Source organism: Falco rusticolus, chromosome 4 (assembly GCF_015220075.1).
Source record: "Falco rusticolus isolate bFalRus1 chromosome 4, bFalRus1.pri, whole genome shotgun sequence".
In the NCBI taxonomy this organism is placed as follows: domain Eukaryota; kingdom Metazoa; phylum Chordata; class Aves; order Falconiformes; family Falconidae; genus Falco; species Falco rusticolus.
Window position 1 is genome coordinate 49,638,009 of NC_051190.1, and position 20,773 is coordinate 49,658,781.

The following is a 20,773-nucleotide window of genomic DNA, read 5'->3' on the forward strand; positions in this document are numbered from 1 at the left end:
AAAAAAGCTCCATCACCATCATATTATTTTACATTGGTATGACTTGCCATTTTAAATGAAGACATACCTCTTCCATTTGCATTTGCAGAACTCCTGTGTGTTTAATTCCACAGTAACTTTAGATTCCTTCACAAATTTAAATATTTCTCTCAATTTACAATTCAGCACCAAACATGGGAAGACAACAATGACAAGAGTAACAACAATGAACACCAATGACAACACTACACTTGCAAGGCTATCAGTATTAGGAGCACATTATGTGGCAGATTGAAATTTCAGCATCTCTATGCTTCTCTCACCACGTCATCTCAGCCCTATGCAGAGAGACTGGAAATTACCCCACAGGTTTGGCCTGCAGTATATAAAACAGAGCCTTGAAAAAACAAGGCAGTCATCAAATTTCCAGTGTAGGCGGCAATCTGTCTGTTAGGTTTGCACACATACACATTATCAGGGCATGCGAGTGCCTAAAGGCAGTCTTACACAGAGCAGCTCGGCAGCTCATGCCTATAAAACACAAAGGCACACCAGGTTCTCTTCTGTCTGATGCTTCACAGCAAGCAGTAACTGAGCAGGACCCATCATGTGGTAACAAAGGCTGACATAAATACTTATTTGTGATTTTGTTCCCCACGTTTTTTATTCCACCATGCAATTTGCATTACAACTGGATCCTAATTGTCCATTTTAGCAGGCAAAGAGCAATCTGATACAGATTATAATACACAAGGTAAAGCAGCAGTGTCACAAAATAGGTGCTACCAGCCAAAGACAGCCTTCCTGTCTCCCCGGGGTTTTGACACCAGCTGATTAAGCAACTGGGCAGCACTGTCTGGAATTAACATGAGCTCAAAAAAAAGTAGGACGGTGGGAGCCTGCTTAACCAAAGCAAAAGTGCCAGAAACCCTTTCATCAAGGCTTTCTGACAGCCCTGAGTGTCTGAGGCAACGTAGTCTTGAAAGCACCTTTGAGGTGACATGGTGCTGCTGTCTTCACTGAAGGGACACACCACAGGACCAGTGTGGCATGATGGCCTGGCCTGAAGGCCCTGCGAGGGAACGTCAGCACAGCTGCCTTGGGAAAGGAGCCCCTGCGAAGCACCACTGGTCCCGCAGTGATGCTGGGAGCCCCTGAGAGGTAATGAGACACATTTGGCCCCAGCAGTCTGTCTGAGGTAGCATGGCAGAGCCGCCATGGAGACATGTGGCCCTGAAAAGAAAGCCATGTGGCTGAAAACCAGGAACACCTGGAAGGAGAACACTTCCAGGAGGGAATGCCACACAGCCGGCCAGACTAAGAGAGGCTACCGTGGCACAGCTGCCCTGTGCCAACGGGCCCCTGTAAGGAAATGTGGTACAGCTGCCATGGATTGGAGACTGTGTGCAAGTGCTTCTGAGGGAGAGAAAGCCATAATGAAGCAGCCTCAAAGGAGACATGACACAGCCTCCTTGAGACCCTGAGAGCTCAGCTAGCGCAACCACTGCGTTGAATTCTGTATATGGAAAAACCTCTGTATTCCCAGGGCCACTAGTGTAGAGTCATTGATTAGAAGGCAGGGCAGGAAATTAAATGAGGCAGGTGAATTAAAGCCAGACTTCACAGGCTGCATCTGTTCCTCCATTCCCTTGGGTACAACACTGATGTAACTTTAAAAAGTAAATTTAGCGCTGAGGAAAGCTGCCAGGCTGATGGCCCTGTAAACTGAAACACTTGATGCATCCACAACTTGGGTACAGGAGAAGCACAGAAGAGCTGCTGAAACATGCCTCAGCCTGAGCTGCCTTGCTGCAGCGCAGCAGCTGTGGAGATGGCCTGCCTGGGCTTGTCGTCTGCTCACGAAGCTCAAGAGAAGGAACTGGCTGGGAAGGCTTGACTGCAGCTCCAAGGTGGAGGTGAATCAGCAGCAAACAGCAGTGCTTTTGGTGATCAGGCTGTGATGCCCCATCAATAGCAGGATCACAAAGACAAACACTCCTGACAAGAAGAAATCCCATCCATGGTGCAGCATGCAAGGCTGTAGACATACCCGTCTTGCAATATACCCAGGCTGGCACGCAGACAGGAGCTGGTACACCTTTCAGCTTTGGTCCTTGGTCTTGTCCACACCTGTGTTCACAGAGAGCAAGGGAAACATCCACTTCAGAGCAGTTCTTACTATCAGCATCTTTCCTGGTATTTAGACATACAACAATAGCCCTGTACTCTGCAGTCTAAAGAGGCTGTCTGTCTTTTGATGGACCTATATATATATGAGTGAGGAGAGACAGGACATCTCAAGCAAGAGACCTATTTTGCCACCTAAGTGCATATCCAGAAGAGGATTCGAAGCATGCCTCTGGCCATTGGGAGACCCGACCTTCTTCTTGGCCAGACTCAGGTAAACCCCAAATGTCTAAATTACATGGTAAAGTGGCTGTCACCTCTTCTGAGAGCAGCTGAGTAGAGTGATCCCAGCATTTAGCAAGCATTAAGAATACCTGAAACTAAGGAGTAAGACCAGAGTGGAGAGGACAGGTGGTAGAAGAGGCAGTGTAAAACAAGTGAGTAAAAGAGATTGTCCCACTGACTTCCCAGTGCTGTTGTCACTGGAGGGTTGCACAGTCCTATGCAAAGCATTAAAAAAATCTATTGAAGGAAAACAACATAATGAACGGTCAAAGAAAGCAAGCAAGCAGTCAGCTCTTGTTCCTCAGAGAATAGCCTCTATTCTCACATATCTTGCATTGGATTATGGCATAGAGGGAAAAAACAGAAATACCTCAAATAGATCCAGTTAGTTTTACCTCTTTTTATGCTGTACCTGTGGCTGTTTCCAGGTGGTTTGGTGGGTTTTGTTTTCCTTTTCCCATGTGATAAGATCCATCATTTGAAGGACAGCAACCAAACCAGCTCTTCCTGCTCTGAAGAAGGGCAGCAACTGCACTTAGAATAAAAGATTGTCAGGCAGATCTGAAGTGTCAATCAGAGCCTATCTCTGAAAAAAACATTAGTCCAGGCAGCTCCCCACACCATCACAGTTAATTTACTCTTTCCAGCTATCCCCCTGAGCTGCAAAAAGCCTTCCAGAGCTGACCAGAGCTGCCAGCTACAGACATGAGGTGTTAGAGTAGATATTAGACCTAATTCAACTCAGGTCACTTTGCCTTCTGCAGAGCAAAAGACTGTGATTATCGGGTCCAGAGAAGCAAATACTGGTCTCCCAGGCTTTGTGAGCCAAACTGTACCTTTTACCAGAAGAGGGGCATAGATTTAGGACTCTGTTGCTGAGTGTGTCCCATCTTCAGTGGCATGTCTCCACTTGAATATTATTATTATCATTTAAAATATTATTTATGACTGCACCTAGGGCTGTGCGAGGCACTTTCCAAGCACTCAGGGAAGTACTGGCTCTGCTCCAAGAAACTCATTATTTCAGGACAGACAGACACGCAGAGGCGCCGCATGGTCAAGTGGCAGAAATGCTGACCCAACAGCACCAGCACACTCTCCACTGTGTGCCTGGCTGGTTGGTTGACCTTGGGAAAAGTCACATTCCTTCTCCCCACGCTTAATCCCATCCCACTCTTTGTCCGTCTCAGTTTCTTGGACTGGAAGATCTTCAGCTGTGACTATGTTCACGTCTTTGTCTGTCTTAGACTTTTTTTCTGTCCAAAGTCCAAGGAAGCACTTGGGGAAGTATTTTTATTCCTAGGAGGAAAAAAAAGGAAAACTGGAAAATAAGAAGCTCCATTTTCAATAGAATTTCTTCAAACACTTCTGCTGAAAAAAAAGAATCAAATGTTTTCTCATTGCCAAACAAGTCCAGAAAGGTGAGTTTTTCAGTTGAGAAACAGAAAATGCAGGTTTGGGAGGTTTGGTGAGACAGTTTCCAGTCACTGAGATTTTCTGGGAAAAGTACTGTAATGGTTAGAGAAACATCCATTTTGTCCTGAAAATAAGTTTGAACATAAAAATCAAGTTGTTCTGTGAACAGGAAAGTGCCAAAACCAATTCTCCTTCTGATTTGTGTATTACAACCGCTTTTTCTTTCTCCCTTTCTTGGTGCTCCCAGCACACTGTAATATCCCCAGGGCACCCTTATCCCCTCCAGACCTCCCCGGCAAAGTCCTCATCTCTTCTAACAGCTTCTCACTTTACAGGCAAGGGGCAGCAAGTGCAGGAGCTGGCTTGAAGCTAGGCAAGTGCTGATTGACCTGCCGGTATCTAAATGCCAGCTGGTCACCTGGCCACTGCATCTTAAAACAGGTAGGGAGCAAGAGGTGTAATTACCTTTCCTTCAGTAGGATATTAACTTGAAATGTCTGCCTTCTTTCCAGCTGCTTTTTTTCATGAAAACTGCAGGAATCTTGGGTCTGTAAGACCTTTTCTTTCCATTGAGCTGGGTTGAATCAGGACAGCTGATTCAGAAGTTATTGGAGCTGGGGGGGTACTGGTACACAGGTGAAAGAACAACACAAGAAGGCTCATTGCATCATAAACCCAGGCTCAAATATAAGGCAGTTTTGATGTAACAGTGGGTCTCTAATGTCAGGTGAGATAGTCGCTGTAGCAGCGACCAACCAGTCTCTGTCCTTTGGATATATAAAGGCTGTCAAGCTCCAGGACTGTCCATAGTGCACTTACCGCTTCCTTGCTGTACAGAGCCTTCAACTTAGAAATCAGGGCCCCATTTTATAGAAGCTGCTCAGAAGCCCAGACAGTCCCTAACCGGGGTCACTTATAGCTGGATTGACAAAGAGTAGAAGAAAGGGAAGAATAAATTATCTCAGACTTAAATGTAGGCCAAGATCACCGATTTACTGAGGAATCCTGTGAGAATTGGAAGGAGGCTCAAATGTCCAATGTCCCCATCTAGGGCCCTAAGCAAAGTCGACCTCAGCTCCTTCTTGCTTCATCACCCAGGCAGAAGTCACCCTTTCATGGGCATTTCACTCTGATTCGCTGCCCTCAGGAGCTGAATCAGTCTTACCCATACTTCTCCTTTGGCAGTTGAGACCGCATGGCATGCTGATGAGGCAACGTTATTTGTTGTTTTGTTTGGGTTAATTATTCATGAGCACTGTGCTGAAAACACTAGGAGCTGCTTTCTGAACAGTCCTTGAGCTGGCATGCAGGGAGGGACTTACCAAACACTGGTGGCTGGGCTGCCTTTCCACAGCCAAGCTCTCTTCCATCTGCTTCCCTTCAGCCCTTGTCACACTCCCCATCCCTCATGGCTTTGGCTGTGCTCTTTGGCATTACCTAAATAAGAAAGAGGCATATACTTGGAGCACTGTAGACATGCAATCAAAAATGGCATTTGACCAGGGAGGCAACTGACCCTGACATGGGGAGAATATACACCTGGTCCTCTGTTTTGTTTTTTCAGTCATGCTGTATAGCTGAGGATAAGCCACTTGCAGGATTTCAGACCTGTTTATCCTTCCGCAAAAGATGCTTTCACCCTTCTTCAGATAATCTGCAACTGTCTGGAAGCCTTTTTCCATAAGCAAGGCTCTGCCTCTTTAGTGCATGCTCCTGGAAATGCGTTTTTCATCTTAGGACAAGGGCAGCCTGTAGCTTTAGGAGCACTTTGAGGATGTTTACAGTAAGACAGAGCTTGAATTGCTATAAACACTCTCACTCCCATGCATTAGCACTAAACAGTGGTTTTCTGGGGTTACAGCTCCATAAATATTTTCTGATGGGGGTACAGATCCTGTATAGAAGACTTAAACTTAGCAAAAAGTATGATTACTTTCTCAGTTACTCCTCTGAAGACCCTTAGAAATCATCTAGGGCTGCCCCCTGGAGTCTCCAGAACAGAGGCTGAAGCTCTTGCAAGTTTCTAGGGGTACCTCTTCAGGGCTAGCATTTGCTTAGAGAGCTCATTATCACGGCTTGGACTGCAACCAAAATACTCATGGCCCGTAGGCAGCCGCCTTACCAGGCAGCCACCCCACCCAGCCAAGCTGGGTCTTTTGACTCCTGTGAATTGCTCTTTGCAATTATGCAGACAAGAAACTGAGCCTGTGCTGCAAACATTTCATCAGGACTTTAGAGAAGTTTAGACTTTATGGGGTCTTCCCTTGGGTCCTAGCAAAGGACACTGCAAGTGTACTTAGGCTGATTATCAATCACTGGTTGGGTTTTCTGCAGAACCCAGAACAGGATTCATGTTCCAGCACATGCTTCCTCACTGGAAATTTCAGGGGACTGTAATAGCCAAGGATTTGCTGTGAGCCCACCCTGTAGCACATCTGCCCCATAAAACACCAGGACACAGGAGAGGGTCTTTATCCCAACTGGGCAAAATCCTCACCTGGTATAAATCAGCACAGCTACAAATAAGTCCAGGAAGCTGTGTCATATCACACCAGAAAAGAACCTAGTTTTAGGATATGCTTTCCATTCATTAATTCTTTGCCTAGAGCCAAGACAGACTCCCCATGGGATATATTAGCTCAGTTTCATCTCCTGCAATCCCATGCAACTGCACAGGGGAAGAATTCAGAACCTATGGACCATGTTCTCCACTGATGCAGCCCTCTGATTTTGTTAAATGAGCTTCTTGGACTTAACAGTAAGTAACTGAGCTAAATATGGATGTGATTTTCTGGCCTGTACACTGCAAGAGGTCAGCAGAGAGAACTGCACTGGTGCTTTCGGAACTTAAAAATCACTTAACTGATTTCAAGGAGTTTACACCAGCAGAGAGCTTGGCCCATGATTAATACACAGAAATACTACCTTCAGCTGCAGAGATGAAGTCAGTCTCCCACCTGGCTGTTGCCTAAGTAACACATCTCTAGGAGAATATTTTTTAAGCCAGTGTTATTTATCCGGTAGATGGAAGCAGGCCTGTTAAGGCCATACCAGGTCAACATATGTCTAAGCATGTACTGAAGAACTTAATTAGTTCTCCCTGAGAAGAGAGACTCCCAGTGCTATTTAAAGGATCGTTATCCTACTGTGAGATGCCTTGGAGCCTGCTGCTAGGCCTAAGCTTAACAGGGCAAGTCTGTAGTAGTTGGATGGGAGCGAAAAGTCTCCTGCCCATGCTGAGGAGTAATTGCTGAGCAACCCCAGGAGTTGGAGGGTCAGCACAAGGAGCAGGCATCACAAAATCACACTGAAACCCAGTGTAAGGGACTTAATTCATGTCTGGGCTGTAATGTCAGCTTTCAGGGTCAAACCATAGATCCCATTATTTTTCTGGTTTTTCTTTCTAGAGAGTCAACATCATCTGCTGTGCTTCGTTACTGCTTCTTATGGGGCAATTCCAGTGGGAGTGAGAAAGGGTGACAGGATAGTGGAGTAATATAAGCCTGCAGTGAGCCACTACCACATGTCTATGTCAAACACCAATCCTTACGTCATCACAGGAGTCAAATGTAGGCAGTAGTTTCTTAGTATCAGCTAAACTGGACCTTATGCAAGTAGCTCAGTCATAGTTTTCATTTATGAGGCCAAAAATTAGAGACTGTAAATGGAATGCCAATAAAGGAGTTAGCCAGGTTCCCCAAAGATGGATGGTTTTGTAATTCTGCCAGGAGGTAGCCCCTTGAGTGGGTGGACCTCTGGAAAACTAGGCTGAACAGCCTCTGAAGGATAAAACAGGGTCCCAAGCATAATAAAGCATGTATAAGCACTGGCACTCATCAGGGACACTGAGGCTGGATTGCAGAAGAGGGAGGATCCTGAGCGTGCTTATCTTGACCTAAGAGTGGCTTATATACCACGTGGGACCTTGGTCTGTTCTTTGAGCTGTCAGGAGTTGTTCCTAGATGAGTTGTTATGGTAACTGAGCTAATGCCCCGAGATAGATGTTTTCAGGTGGCTTCAGGCCAGAAAATCAACACCAATAGATTCTAGATAATAGACTTCTGCTAAACTCAGTGCCGGCATCTACTTTATTTAACCTATTCACCAATGACTTACTGAACTCCATTCTCTGGGCAAGCCGTATATGATAACAATAGCTGCTTGGCCTCAGTGAACCTCAGCTTCCAAAAGACTAAGGGGCTCCCGTGTACTGTGGCTGAGTCTATGCCAGTAAATTAAACGTGCCTGAGATTTTCCTCTGTATCAAGAAGACAGCTGGCACAGAACGGCCAGTGTTTTCATATTAAATTCTTACCCTCCAAAGCTGCATGGTCACATCCAGACAGCCCATAAAGAACAGTCCCTGGCCCGTGCTGTCTTCTGAAATGCAGTTGGACTGGGCCAGTGCTGCAGTGCAATACTCCAGCAGCAGTCCAGGCACTGGTTAATTTATTAGTACAGACCTTGTCTGACTGACTGCTAGAGGTGACTGCGCAAGAAAGGAGCCTGAAACCAAGTGCAAAGGCTCTGTTGGTGTGCTTGTGCTTATACCACATCCACATCCAGCTGGAGCCATACATCCTTAGGAGCGGTCAGTGACAGGCACACAGCACATCTAGGAATCATGCTCGATCACCCATTTACATCCTCTGTTTGGAATAGCTCATGGGTTAAGCGGTGGATTTACCAGTTGGAGACAAGAACCCTCCACCTAACATGGAACAAATCAAGATGCAGCCAACAAATTACCAACAATGAGCAGCTAATGCCATATGCCTGCTATCCAGCACTGCTGCTGACTACACCGTGGGAGGTCTCTTTGATTGGTGCTCCACAGCATGCAGTCGGACGGTTCACTGTGGCAGACAAAATTTGGGAAGAGTCATGCCAGTTTCAGGAACTCCCACATCACCACCAGACCAGCCAAGCAACTTCCTGGCTCTGGGGCCCTGCACCACCTCCAGAGCGAGCCAAACAGGTTCTGCTGTGGTGTGGTCCACAGTGCCAGGACTGATCATGCCTTGGGCATTTGGAACAGCCTGCTGCGTGCCCTTGTGGATGCTCTTGCATCTGTGCTGGATGGCTACTTTTTTGATGTCAAGACTCGCTGGTGGTCTGCTTGCGTTGGGCACCAATGACTTGAACACCACAGGCTGGCCCAAGGCCACTGAGCAGGGGGGGTTCTCTCTCTACTTGTTCGTTCACATTTCAAGTCTTGCTTTGCTTGTTTTACCCATTTACAAACCATGTTATTGTAATCTGTAGCTCTCTAGGGCAGAAAATGGTTTTCTGCATGTTCTTTGCTCGGCTTCTGCTGCAACAGGATTGCAATCTCAGTCAGTGCAGCAATAATGTGATTAACAAGCTCTGCACAAGGAGGAATTGCATCCTCAGTGGATGTGATATCCCCAGATCTGGCCTGCCAGTGTGTTTTCCCAAGGCAAGAGGTCATGTTGACTGAACTCCAAATTGGCTTGCTCGAACTTTTAAACACTAAGGTCCAAATAAATTTTCAGCAGTAGCTGGTATGCTGATCCCTTTCCTGCCAAGCTACAGACTTAAGTGAATTTTTATGACTAAGTTATAAACCCCAGAAAACACGAGCGAGAAGTGGAAATGCTGACTTGGCCTTTGCTAAATGCCAATTATCTACAAAGGTGTTAAGAACTGGGGGTGGGGGGGGTGGGGGGGGTGGACACGACAGACGGACACACCTGATAAATAGGGTCGTTTTCATGTTTTCTCTGGTTCAAAGTAAACTGTCCCGTGAGCCCCTTGTAGGAGCACATAGCATGCAGAGTGACCATAATATTTATAGGCATGACACTGAGCTGCAGACCTTGGCAATCAGAGCAACTCCACTTTTGGAATAAATATACCTCTGCTTGGCTGGCATCTCAGTACAAAAGAGTAAGTAGGAGACACCAAGATTTTCTGGGAGAACTTAAGAAGCAGATGCTGACCTTTGATGTCCATACTTTACTGAATCAGTGGAGTACTAAAACCAACTTTTAAATCCTCAGGGCTGCTAGCCAAACTCAGCACCATGTTCTCTATTCCTCTCTTCTCCTGTGGCTCCTCGACAGTCCCAACACTGCATAGGCTACTCTCCTCATATTCCCCAAGGTTGCACAGTGTCACCCAGCTGATGCAGACCAGCGTATCTCCACAGACACTGTTGGAGCAACATGGGGGTTGGTTAATAATACCTAAAGATCTGGCCAAATAATCTTAAGGCTCAAAATGATGCTGTAATCTCAGTTGCAATGCAGTATCTTCCTTCTCCCACTCTATTTCCTAACTCCCGATTGAAGTCTTAAAGCCGTCTAAAAACCAGCCCTCTGCGTGCTGGGGATCCAGCGTGGTGCTGAGTCACAGAGGCTGCACTCAGCCCAGGACTATGTACTGAGCAGGGTGATAACTGCCAAGCCACATGCAAGCACATCTCAGAAGTATCTAGGGGGACTGTGCTACAACAATAGCTCAGTCACCCCCATGAGCTTCTAGAGAAATGTATCCCCAATACCTGGGCAGTTAACACTCATGCCACACAAAATACTTTGGGAATGGCTGAGGTTATCCTTCATGTCCATGAACTCGAGGAGAGATGTGACTTCAGGGAGAAGCTGTCCAACCCCCACAACGCACCCAGCTCCAGGAGAAGAAATAAGAGATTAGCCAAAGGTGCTTATTTAGCAGCCAGGAAGGTTTTGATGAAATTCAAGGAAAAGAATATTAGAAATCCCACTCCCTTTTTCATGTACTCACAAAAATGGAGCAGGGACTTTCAGCAACAGGCTCTAAATTTTCAAAAACAGCTAGTGACTTCAGGTGAGCATCCTGAACTCCACACACCAGTGACAGGATCTCCTGGTGATTTTTGCATTGCTGCAGTTACACCCTGCTTTTGCAGCATCTGGGAAGGTGCATGGCATGTTACGGAAATCGAGCATCTGTCAAAGTGTCAATATGTGCACTCCATCAACTGAGTCCCTCTGACACCTTTTTTGCTTTCAAAAATTCAGACTGTACAATTTAGGAAAATAAACACTAGAAACAACAACAAGTAGAAATGCTCCTGCTGTTAGAAACAAGGTGAAAAGGAGGAGCTGAGCCAAGTTAATCAGTGAGCTGAAATGAGATGTTGGAGAAAGGGGCCGTGGGTGACTTGGCGTTTGCAGTTAGCTGAGTGACGTGAAATCTCTTGTGTCTGGCTGAGCTCTGAAAGGAAATGCTTTATTAAATCTTCTTTGTGTGAGATTTCAAGCCGCCTCTGGACTGGAAAATAGGACCATTCCAGTATGTGGCATGTAATCAGGAACTGAAGTCTTTAGTGCATGTTTTTCTGCAGGGGAAACTGATCAACATAGACAAATAACTCAGAGGGCTCAGGATTTAGAAAGCTGAATTAGACACAGTACACCCATGCTTTGCTCTGCACCTCTTCTACCAAGTATCCCCAAAACGCTTCACAGAACTAATCTGGTTGCTGGTAGCAACCACCAGGCATTACGAGAAACAGCACAAGTGGGCATAAATTCACCCCACTGAATATAAACGATCATGTGAGCCAGTGGGTCTCAGGACCATTAGCCCAGCTTTCAGTCCCACTGGAAAATAATACTTGCCCTGATCGATCTTCTTTGCACTGGCTGCCCTGGGTGTCTCTAGTGTCACCGTCCATTCTGCTGTGATCTGGCCACATTTTGGGAAGCTGCAGCTTCTTGCCATGTCTGTCCAGACTCATTGTGCTTTGCTGTAAGCTGGCAGCTCACAGCTCTTCCCTGTCAAAGCAGGACTGCGCCACCCTGAAATACTTGTAGAAAGTATGTACTAAAAAGAAAGTAAGAGAGCCAGACACAATGAGAAAGAATGAGGCTGAAAGGCTCCCAGAGCACTCCCTCATGTCACACAATCTCCCTTGCCCTTTGCACATCTGATCTCTCCCTCTATGCTTGGCCACATAGTCAGGAAAGTGAGACCTGATCAGAGACAGGACAGGCAGCATCAACCAGATTTCCTCCTCCTCTTACCGCTCGTATGTACCCAGCATGTCTGGATATGAAAAGCCTTGAATCTTAGTCTGCCTGCTGGAAACTCCCAAGGTTTGAGTTCCTGATTTGCTTTCTGCAAAACCTAACAGGAGAGTGTCCCGAGGGGCTGAGATACACAGAGCATTCCCCTTCCTTTGCACCACCCCTGCTGCCTACCTTTTGTTGCTGACAAGAAGCAGGACAGAGCCATTCTGGATATTGGCTTCTTTGAGAGTCTCGTGCTCCTCGAGCTGCCTGGAGTTGTAATAAAATGTCTTCTTCCAGGAAGTGACACCCTCCCGTACTAAGTGAGCCCGTAGGTCCATCACTGTGTCTCTGGGCTTGACTGTCAAGGGCATCATCAGGTCCTCATCAGCCAGGTGCACCTTAATGTGGTACCTCTTCCAGCGAGAGAGGCTCCTTCGCAGTGTGTCCATCCTCTCCAGCTCACCCAGGCCAGTGTGGCAGAGCGGAGCATCCAGCTGGGAGGTTGGTAAAGCAGGGATGTGGCTCTGAAGAGGCTGTCTGCCGTGAACAACTTAAAATGTCCTGCCAAACCTGTTCCTCCCAGTTGCTGCGCTGCATGCTTCACATTCCAGGGAAGAGCTCACCTGGCTCGAGGAGCCTGCTGGCTGGGAAACTTCTCCGTGAATCATTTCCACACACCCCTAAATCCCATAATAATTACAATGTCTTCACAAAGTGCTCTTCATTCCAGTAGCTCTCAGAGGACTTTAAAGCTGGATCTCCATAGCCATTAGAAATGTGGGTACATGTGAGAGATGAATGGGGTTTAGTAACCTCATGTCTCCTGTTCTAAAAAGCTGCCAGCTGTGGAGTAGACCAGTTCAACAAAGTACGTGTTGAGGAACCTCACAGCTATTTAATGTGGATGAAGAAAAGCACTCTGCATAGTGAAAAATTCCTCATGGGGGAGAGCCAGAGCCAGGCTGATCATTAGTGCAGGGCAGTTTCCCCCTAGGAGAGCTATATAGTTCTTGTAGGCATACAGACTGGACCCTGCAGAAGGGGTAGGACTCATTCATTGCTTGTGATACCATCAGATATCTAATATTGGCTCACACGTGCTCCTCACTGGTTCATCATCTTGATTTCCTCTTCGTTTCATATCCCTGCCTAATTGAAGGGCTGATCGTATCCTGCCCTACCACGTGAGTGGGACCAGCATCACGGGGCTGCAGGCACATCATGCAAACAGGCAGCAACAGAGGCCTCAGAATACCAAGAGGAACAAGCAATACTTCGGTAAATACGATACCTCCAAATGGAAGGAAGTGATTCCAGCCATGAGAGCCAGCTGTAATTGAATGATCCTGCAAGGCAGACTCTGGCAGTCACAAGATGATACTTCAGAGCAAACATCAAGATAAGGAAGTCTTTTCTTTCTTTTTCTCAAAAAGATCAAGTCACCTTCTTATCTTATAGGTAATTTCCTGAAGCCCTATAGGAATTAATTCCCTTGTCCATTCTTCTCACCACAGTCCGGTATTTTCAGACCAATGTACTGCAAGATAGTTGACTTCAGAGTCTGCTCTTCACTAAAAAGGGGCTGCTTTTGGCCATTAGATAACAAAACAGTCAGATTTTTCAGATACAGCAGCAGTCAGCTCCCATTGAGAACAAGAGAGGTGTCCACTCTTCCACTGGGAAACAAGGAGGTTTCCACCCTATCTTCGCACCTCCCTTCTTTTTTCCTCCCCAGCACATTACATCTCTGCCAAGAACAGCAGCAGGTATCTTCAGTTACACCACAGGCAGTGATTTCCCTGTGCACTTGAGAAGGACTGAAGCTTCTGCTAGCAAGATTTTCTTTCCAGATTCAGTCACTGTAAAGGTATGATTGCTTTGGTGGGGACTAGAATTCTTGGCCACTCACTCTGCTACTGAGTTGCTGCAAAGGCTTAAGGTGAGTAATGTCATGCCTTTGTGTTTCTTTTTGCTTATCTCATGACTGCTGCATGGGATAACGTGTCCATTAAGCGCCTTGTGGGAATTAGGAACAGCTTTTAGCACAGTAGTTAGTCTGGAAGCATTTAAAAATGCCTGGGTGTACAGATACATCAGTGATCTTCTTGAAGACAGGACACCACCACCTCAGAAAGAGAAACTGAGACATAGAGTGGTGTAAGGCTGTTATAACAAAAAATGTTACAGGTTAGCCTCCAGTTCCCGTATCTAGGCATCTCAGTGAGAGGTCTCATTTTCAGAGACCTACAGAAACTTTGAAGCCTGGGGCCTGGTGTATCCTTCTCTACTGGGGTGACATTCACTTGGAGAGCCAAAATTCATCCCTGGTGTAAAGCAAGGGTCTGATCCAATTCCCACTGCCATCCAAGGGCAGACTCTTCATTGACGGCAGCCAGAACTGGAGCAAGCCCCAGACGCACTGAGGTCTGATGGCTCCGGCCAACAGAATTTGCCCAGTGAGTGCCAAGGGAAGCATAAGGCATTCTCATTTCAGCAGAGCCCGTCTGGTGTCAGCAAGTCCATCAGCTCCATCCTTCTAGCATACGTGACAGCCTGACAGCTGCCAGATACCTCCCTCAGACACCTTTCAGACAGCTCCTGTTTATTTTTAGGACAGCTCTTTCCAGTCAAGGCTCAGATGCTTATCGTTACATAGAAAGGGGGGACGGTGGCAGAAGAAAAACACACAGCTATCATTTTTATTTCTTTGCCTATAATGTGGTTGCAAACTTTTCTCACATACCCCTATCTGCCCATATCGAGAGCCTTCATTTTGTGAAAAGAGATGATATTCTAGCCTATGAAATCCAAGGTAAGGAGAAGCATAGTAGTGAAGTCAGCTTATGAAATATTGAAGCAGTGAAGACCTCCCTGGAACATGTGAATGTCTAATGCCAGTTCCAATTAATTTTGAATTTTTCATTAAACCATTATTAAAAGGAAGAGGACAGCAGAAATAAGGGAAATTGACATGGGCAGTATATTAAGTACCTTAGTTTTGCTGGAGGATGTTTTATTACCTGTCCAGAGCAATTATTTCATCAGCTTCTGATGGTTTGTGGGCTAAACAGAGGTACAGGATAAAGTTCTAGATGGTCTTTCCTCAAAGTTATTTTAATCTCCATCCCCTACCCTGCACCTTGCCAGCCTACGTGGATGATGTCTCTGGCATGTCATATCTGGAGGACAAGACATGGAGTCAGAGTTCTGAGGATCTGTGATAATGTGTCACTCTGGCATTATTTACAAATCAAATAAAAACTTACTGACCTAGGCTTTTGCCCATATTGAGGGCAAACGGAAGACATGCAGACATTCAGAGAAGCATTCATTAAGGAAGCCTGAAAAGCAATTTAGAACCCAGGTAGGCTATTATTTTTTTAGAGGGGGGAAGAAATAAAGCAACAGCATTTATAAAACATTGTCTCCTTTTTTGTTCTCAAAGCTGCCTTACTCCATTGACTAGAGCAAAAGAGAAACACCTGCCTAAATTAGGTGCTTCATTAATATGTCTCAAGGTGGTTGAGATCAACCTGGGCCTTATATGGTCTCCTTATAATGCCAGAATACAGACACTCATTTCTTAGATATTGGGGGGTTTTTTGTTGGGTTTGCTTGGCAGTGGCTGTGTTTTGCTACTTGTGCTGCTCTCCTTGCAGAGGACAACAGAGGAGAAGTGGGATGATGCTCTATAAGGAAATAAAGGTTTCTTTATTTCCTGGTAGCAATTGTAGGGAAATTGCAATATGTGGGGAAAATTTGACCCTGATTTCTCTGGCAGAGACTGTAAGTCTTTGAGGAAACCACTCTGATAGTGCTCGTCTTTCTGTTTAAGGAAGATACTTTGCTGTTTTCTGTAGCTCTGTGATTGCAGGGCTTGCAGTCAGTAATGCTGAACACTGAGGATTTTCCTCTGATGTTTGTTTGGGGTGAGTTTGTGTTTGAGAGCAGATAGACCACAAGGGATGAAGTGTGAGAGATGACTGCCCTTGTCAGGTTGATCATGCTTACGCCTGCAACTGTGCAACACTGGGTACTGGAGAGAGGCTTTTTGTTAAGCTCCCCTAAGAACACAGTTCTGCCGGTGGGCACATTCTCTACCCCATGATTTTCCTCCTGCTCCATTAACTGATGGTACAGAGGGAAGGCTGCAGCATCGTGAGCTCTGAGACCCGCACTAGGTGCTGGGGAGCACAGGGCTGGGAAGTGAATGACCATGCAGGACAAATTGCGAAGCTTGGCAGTGATAACTTAAGGTTAGAAATCTCCAGCCCAATATGCATCTTGTCACCTAATTCATTCAGCGTCCCAGATATCTTGGGTGATGGGGCAGCTTAAGGCACTAGTATTTATATTCCTGAAGTACCCAGAGGCCCCCACTAGAGCTGTACCACTATGTGCAGGGATGAGTAAGGCCTTTCCTGTCACCCAGCGCTTTCCTCAGATGTGCTTGGTTATTAAATGGCTGGGCTCACATTATATGTCAAGTTAAATCTACAGCAAACTAACAAAGCACTCATAAATTATTAATAAATGCTCTGAGAAATGGGTAATTAAATGCAAAAGCTTTTTAGAGTCCAACGGATAAGCACAAAATATGTAAGCCCAAGCGATAACACTTTCTCCTGATATAACTTATCTACAGCATACTGCTCACATCTGCAAGAATACTTAGGAATATTGTTAACTTCTTGCACACCAGGAATAAAGAGAGCCTTTCTATGATGGAGGAGCACTTCTCCTGGAGATTAGGGCAAAAATCTTCATTGTTTAGACCATTGAAAATCCAGAAAAGCTGAAAGGTGCTTATATTAAGGTATACGGGAGGTGTGAGTGATGAGGGAAGGTGACAGTTTCTGCACTGACCCTGCCCTGTCATCTGCTTGTCAAGCTACAGGGTCCTGTGTTCCCAGGCCAAATGGCCTCTGTTCCACTGAGTACCCAGCCACAATCTCCCACCCTTGCCTGGCACAGGGGAAAACATCCCTGTCATCCTGCCCTGTTCTAGACCACAATCAGGAGCTCTCCATCTGCTCTGGCAGTATAACAGATTTTTTTTAAAAAAAGATCTCACAAAAAGGGGGATTGATGCTAGTTTCATTGGTTTGGGTACAAGTGAGGATTTCTGCCACTAACAAAGCTGAAGTTACCAAGTCAGACGGATCCTGCTGCAGTGTCCAAACCAGACTCCAAAAGGCCCTGCAACTTCCCTGGCTAGCTGCCCAGCATCAATATTGCATTACTGGGAGCCGGTGGACTCTGTTTGGCCTAGGATTGAACTTAAACAGGCTGCAGAGTAAAGCTATGTATATTCTGCTTTGAAGGAGCATACTTGCCTGGTTTTGGAACACAAATGAACCTGCAAGTTTTCTGAGCAAAAGCTGGATGTGAGTTGGTGTCATTTTCTGGTGGAAAAGGAAATGTGAAGGGAAAAAACCCAGTAACGCACATGTTAAATGAACCAGTCAAGTGCAGACAATGGGAAAGCTGAAAAATGGATATGGAGGAAAGCATTTTGCGGTGGTAGTTATTTCTCACTGCAGTTCTTTATAACTTCCCAGATGGGAGATTCATGACCCTAGGAAGTCTGTATCCTCCAGGGTTTGGCCTGCAGCAGCCCATGACTCACTTGCCTGCCAGGTTTGGCAATAAGCTGAGAAACAAGCAAGACAGCAAAACGCTTGTGGAAAAAGCAAAACAAGAGACAAATGAATTAATCTCTGGAAGAATAAAAAAAGACCTCTGTGCACTAAGGAGGGCCTTAGATGGAGAGAGAGTGAGTGCTCATGCCACTGAGGACTCCAGAGGAGCTGGCATCCCAGGCAGCCAGCTCTATTCGTTTGCAGGCAAAACAAATTCAGGATCCCTCAGTCTTAAAAGGTGAGGTGGGTGGAAATAGAAGATTTGAGGCTCTACCAGCCATTCCACCAGCAGCAGGATGATTTTCCAGGGGCTCAAGGAAGAAAGAGGATTTGTGGATCTACATTGCCATCTAATGGCAAGGAAGTACTTAAAGCTGTCACTGTGGCCCAGAAATGGACTGTAATAGCAAAGTAACCAAAGAGGGGGTAGTCTAAAGGCAAATCCTTCTCTGCGACTGTATAGGTCTCGCCAGTGAAGGCAATACAACCAGCCCAGAGAAGGGAAGGGTAGCAAAAGTCTTTGGATAGAGGCTGGTGATCCTCCTAACATCCTTTCCACTCCATTCTGTATTAGCCAGGAACGTTAACATGGATATAGGATGGGATTTGCTTTCTCCTGGTGTACCAGATGCTGGCAGTAAGACAGGCTTCCCAAGCAGGTGCATGTTTCAGGTACTGAGTGAATTCTGCCATCCTATTCAAAACTGTCAATTCAGCATCTCGGGTGTTCAAGACCCTGTTGGAAAATTCAGATAACCAGGATTATTTAAGAAAGGAGGTAAACTCCCGTCAGATCTAAGCATGGGAAGAGTAGATCTACCATTTTGGTCACACCTAGCCCAGTACCATGTCCTCCTCCATGGTGAGTAATGGATACTTGATAAGAAAGTATTGGGAAAAGGGTATTACAGATTGTTTCTGCTCTGCCATACCCTTAACGCTGGGAGACAGCCCTGCAGGGAGAACCCACAAAGAAAAGATATCCAGTGAGATGTGAGAAAGAAATTCAGTGAGATATGAGGGTTTACAGATTTTGTCATTTAAAAGGAAACGCCAGGAAGAGACAAGTTTGATGTTCATTCTGGTGCCACCTTTGCTACAGTGCGCTGCTAGTGATAGATCGTATTATATGGTTTGTAGAACAGAAAATTTACAAGAGTAGTCTATTGGGAGATACTTACATTAAGAAACTGGAGGAAACTGGGTAAAGGATTCTTTCTTCTGCTTGGAAACGTTTCTAGCCTTGACACATGCAGTTTTGCATATGAGGAGGAGTTGGAGCTTGGTCAGTGTGAAAGAGGGGAAGGTGATGTTTTGTGACCGGGAGTTTAGAACAGAGGAGGAGCTGGGGAGGAAAACGGGGATATAAAGTATCTACTTTTCCCAGATAGTGAAATGGGATATGGTGTGTGTCCCAGCTAACTTCTGCACAATAAAAAAGGAGTAAGAAGTGAGAACATAGAAAATTTTGAGACCTGCCAGACTTCAGGCCACAGGTCCAAGCACCCCCGAGCCTGTTCAAATGCCTGCTGCAACACACTTCCCATGCAGCGTGCTGCCAAAGAAATGAGCATGGTCTCCAACAATCCCACTTTACAGCTTCATTTCCTTCTGGTATCCTCTCATATTTACACACCCAACCTTGCCAAGCCCTGCCTAGGCCCAAACAATCCCTCTAACAAAAGGGAAAACAAAGGAATTCCTACAGCCTGTAAAGTGCCTTCCCACCTGCCCAAAAGAGGAAAAGGTCTGGAGGGCTCTTCTTCCTCTCTTGGTCGCTCATGTTTCCCAAGCTAATGAAAGCCAGAGGCTGTGTGAGTGACAGGATTATCATTACTGCAGGAGCAAAGTGAATTCTTCAGGTATTTCTCTCCAGTTAGCGAAGCAGGGAGGGGAAGAAGGGAATGTACCTGGTTGAAGGGCTACACAGGGTGACATGTTCCTTGATATTCTTTTCTAAATGTGACCCAGAGTCATGCAGTGGGGTTGATGAGAAAAATTATCTTCCTGCAGTAGAAATACAAAGTCAAAAGGGTTTTGTTTAGTGATTGCTTCCCCAGCCCCGATTCTGAGCCTGCCCCAGCCTGTAGCAGGAGAGGAGCTGGTGAGCTGGCTGGAAAGCCACTTCTGCTCCTCTCAGCAATCAGAAATTATAAAGAGGCTGCGAGAGCAGCCACAGGAACGGCTCGAAACACGCACTGAAGGATACACACAGCTGTAGTCCCAGGGAGGGGCGTGCATGGCTTTGCATCTGCCTCCATCACACGAGTTCCTACACATGCTGGCTCAGACATGGCTAACGCCGCCCTTCCCCACTCCCCTTCCTCCCTGACTGGATGTGGCTCTAAAGCTGCACCCCACAACCGGCTCCTTACAGACAGGGCCTGTGGCACATCCACCCCTCATGGAGTGCGGGTGGGTGCCACGGGCACAGCCCTGGGGGTCCACACTGGCAGGTGCGATGGAAGGTAGCCCCGGAGGAGCCATAAAACACGGCCAGCTGGTTTGAACTCCACAGGAGCAGCGTGCGAGCTGGACCGCTGGGTTGCAGCCAGCAGAAGAAACTTGTTAAAGGTGTATATTGCCATGAAGAAAGCGAGTGGGCATCATCACGGCTGTGCTGCGCCAGCTGACCCAAGAGCCGTGGCGGTCCCTGCCTCAGCAGCCAGGCTTTCACCTCAGCCACAGCCCCCCCAGCAGGGCTGAGCCAACAGGCTCCCAGGGGAGGGGGGCATGGGGAGATGCAGGCCATGATGCTGATTAATATGGTTTATTTGTTTTTAATGGCGTTTCTGCTGGTGCAGCCACACTGTTAATGTACTGCCTCCTCACCTCTACTCCTTAACCTGTTCGCAGGCTTGAAACCTGTGTGGTTTTCCTCTCAGAATTAGACAAAAAATGCCGGGGGGTGGGGGGGGGCAGGAAAGGGGAGGCAAATATGGCGATTTCTAGGAGAAAAAGCGCGTTTCTATCGTATGAGGTGTGCCGAGGCGCACACAGGCTCGGGAAGAGCCAGCATTGGTTTCCCTGTTAAAAATTCCAAGCGTTGTTTTATATACGGGGCGGGGCGGGGCGGGGCGGGGCGGGGCGGGGGGGGGGGGGGGGGGGGCGGGGGGAGAAGCCCGGGATCATTTAATTGCCGTTAACGAGGGTCTGTGGAGGGGCTGGTGCTGTCGGGAAAGGGCGGGCGGACAGACGCACGCACGCACGCACGCACGCACGCACACAGCCCGCTGGGAGGGGTAGTCCTTGCTCGCGTCGCCATCTTGGTGTCGCCACGGCAGCTCCTCGGGGCGTTGCTGG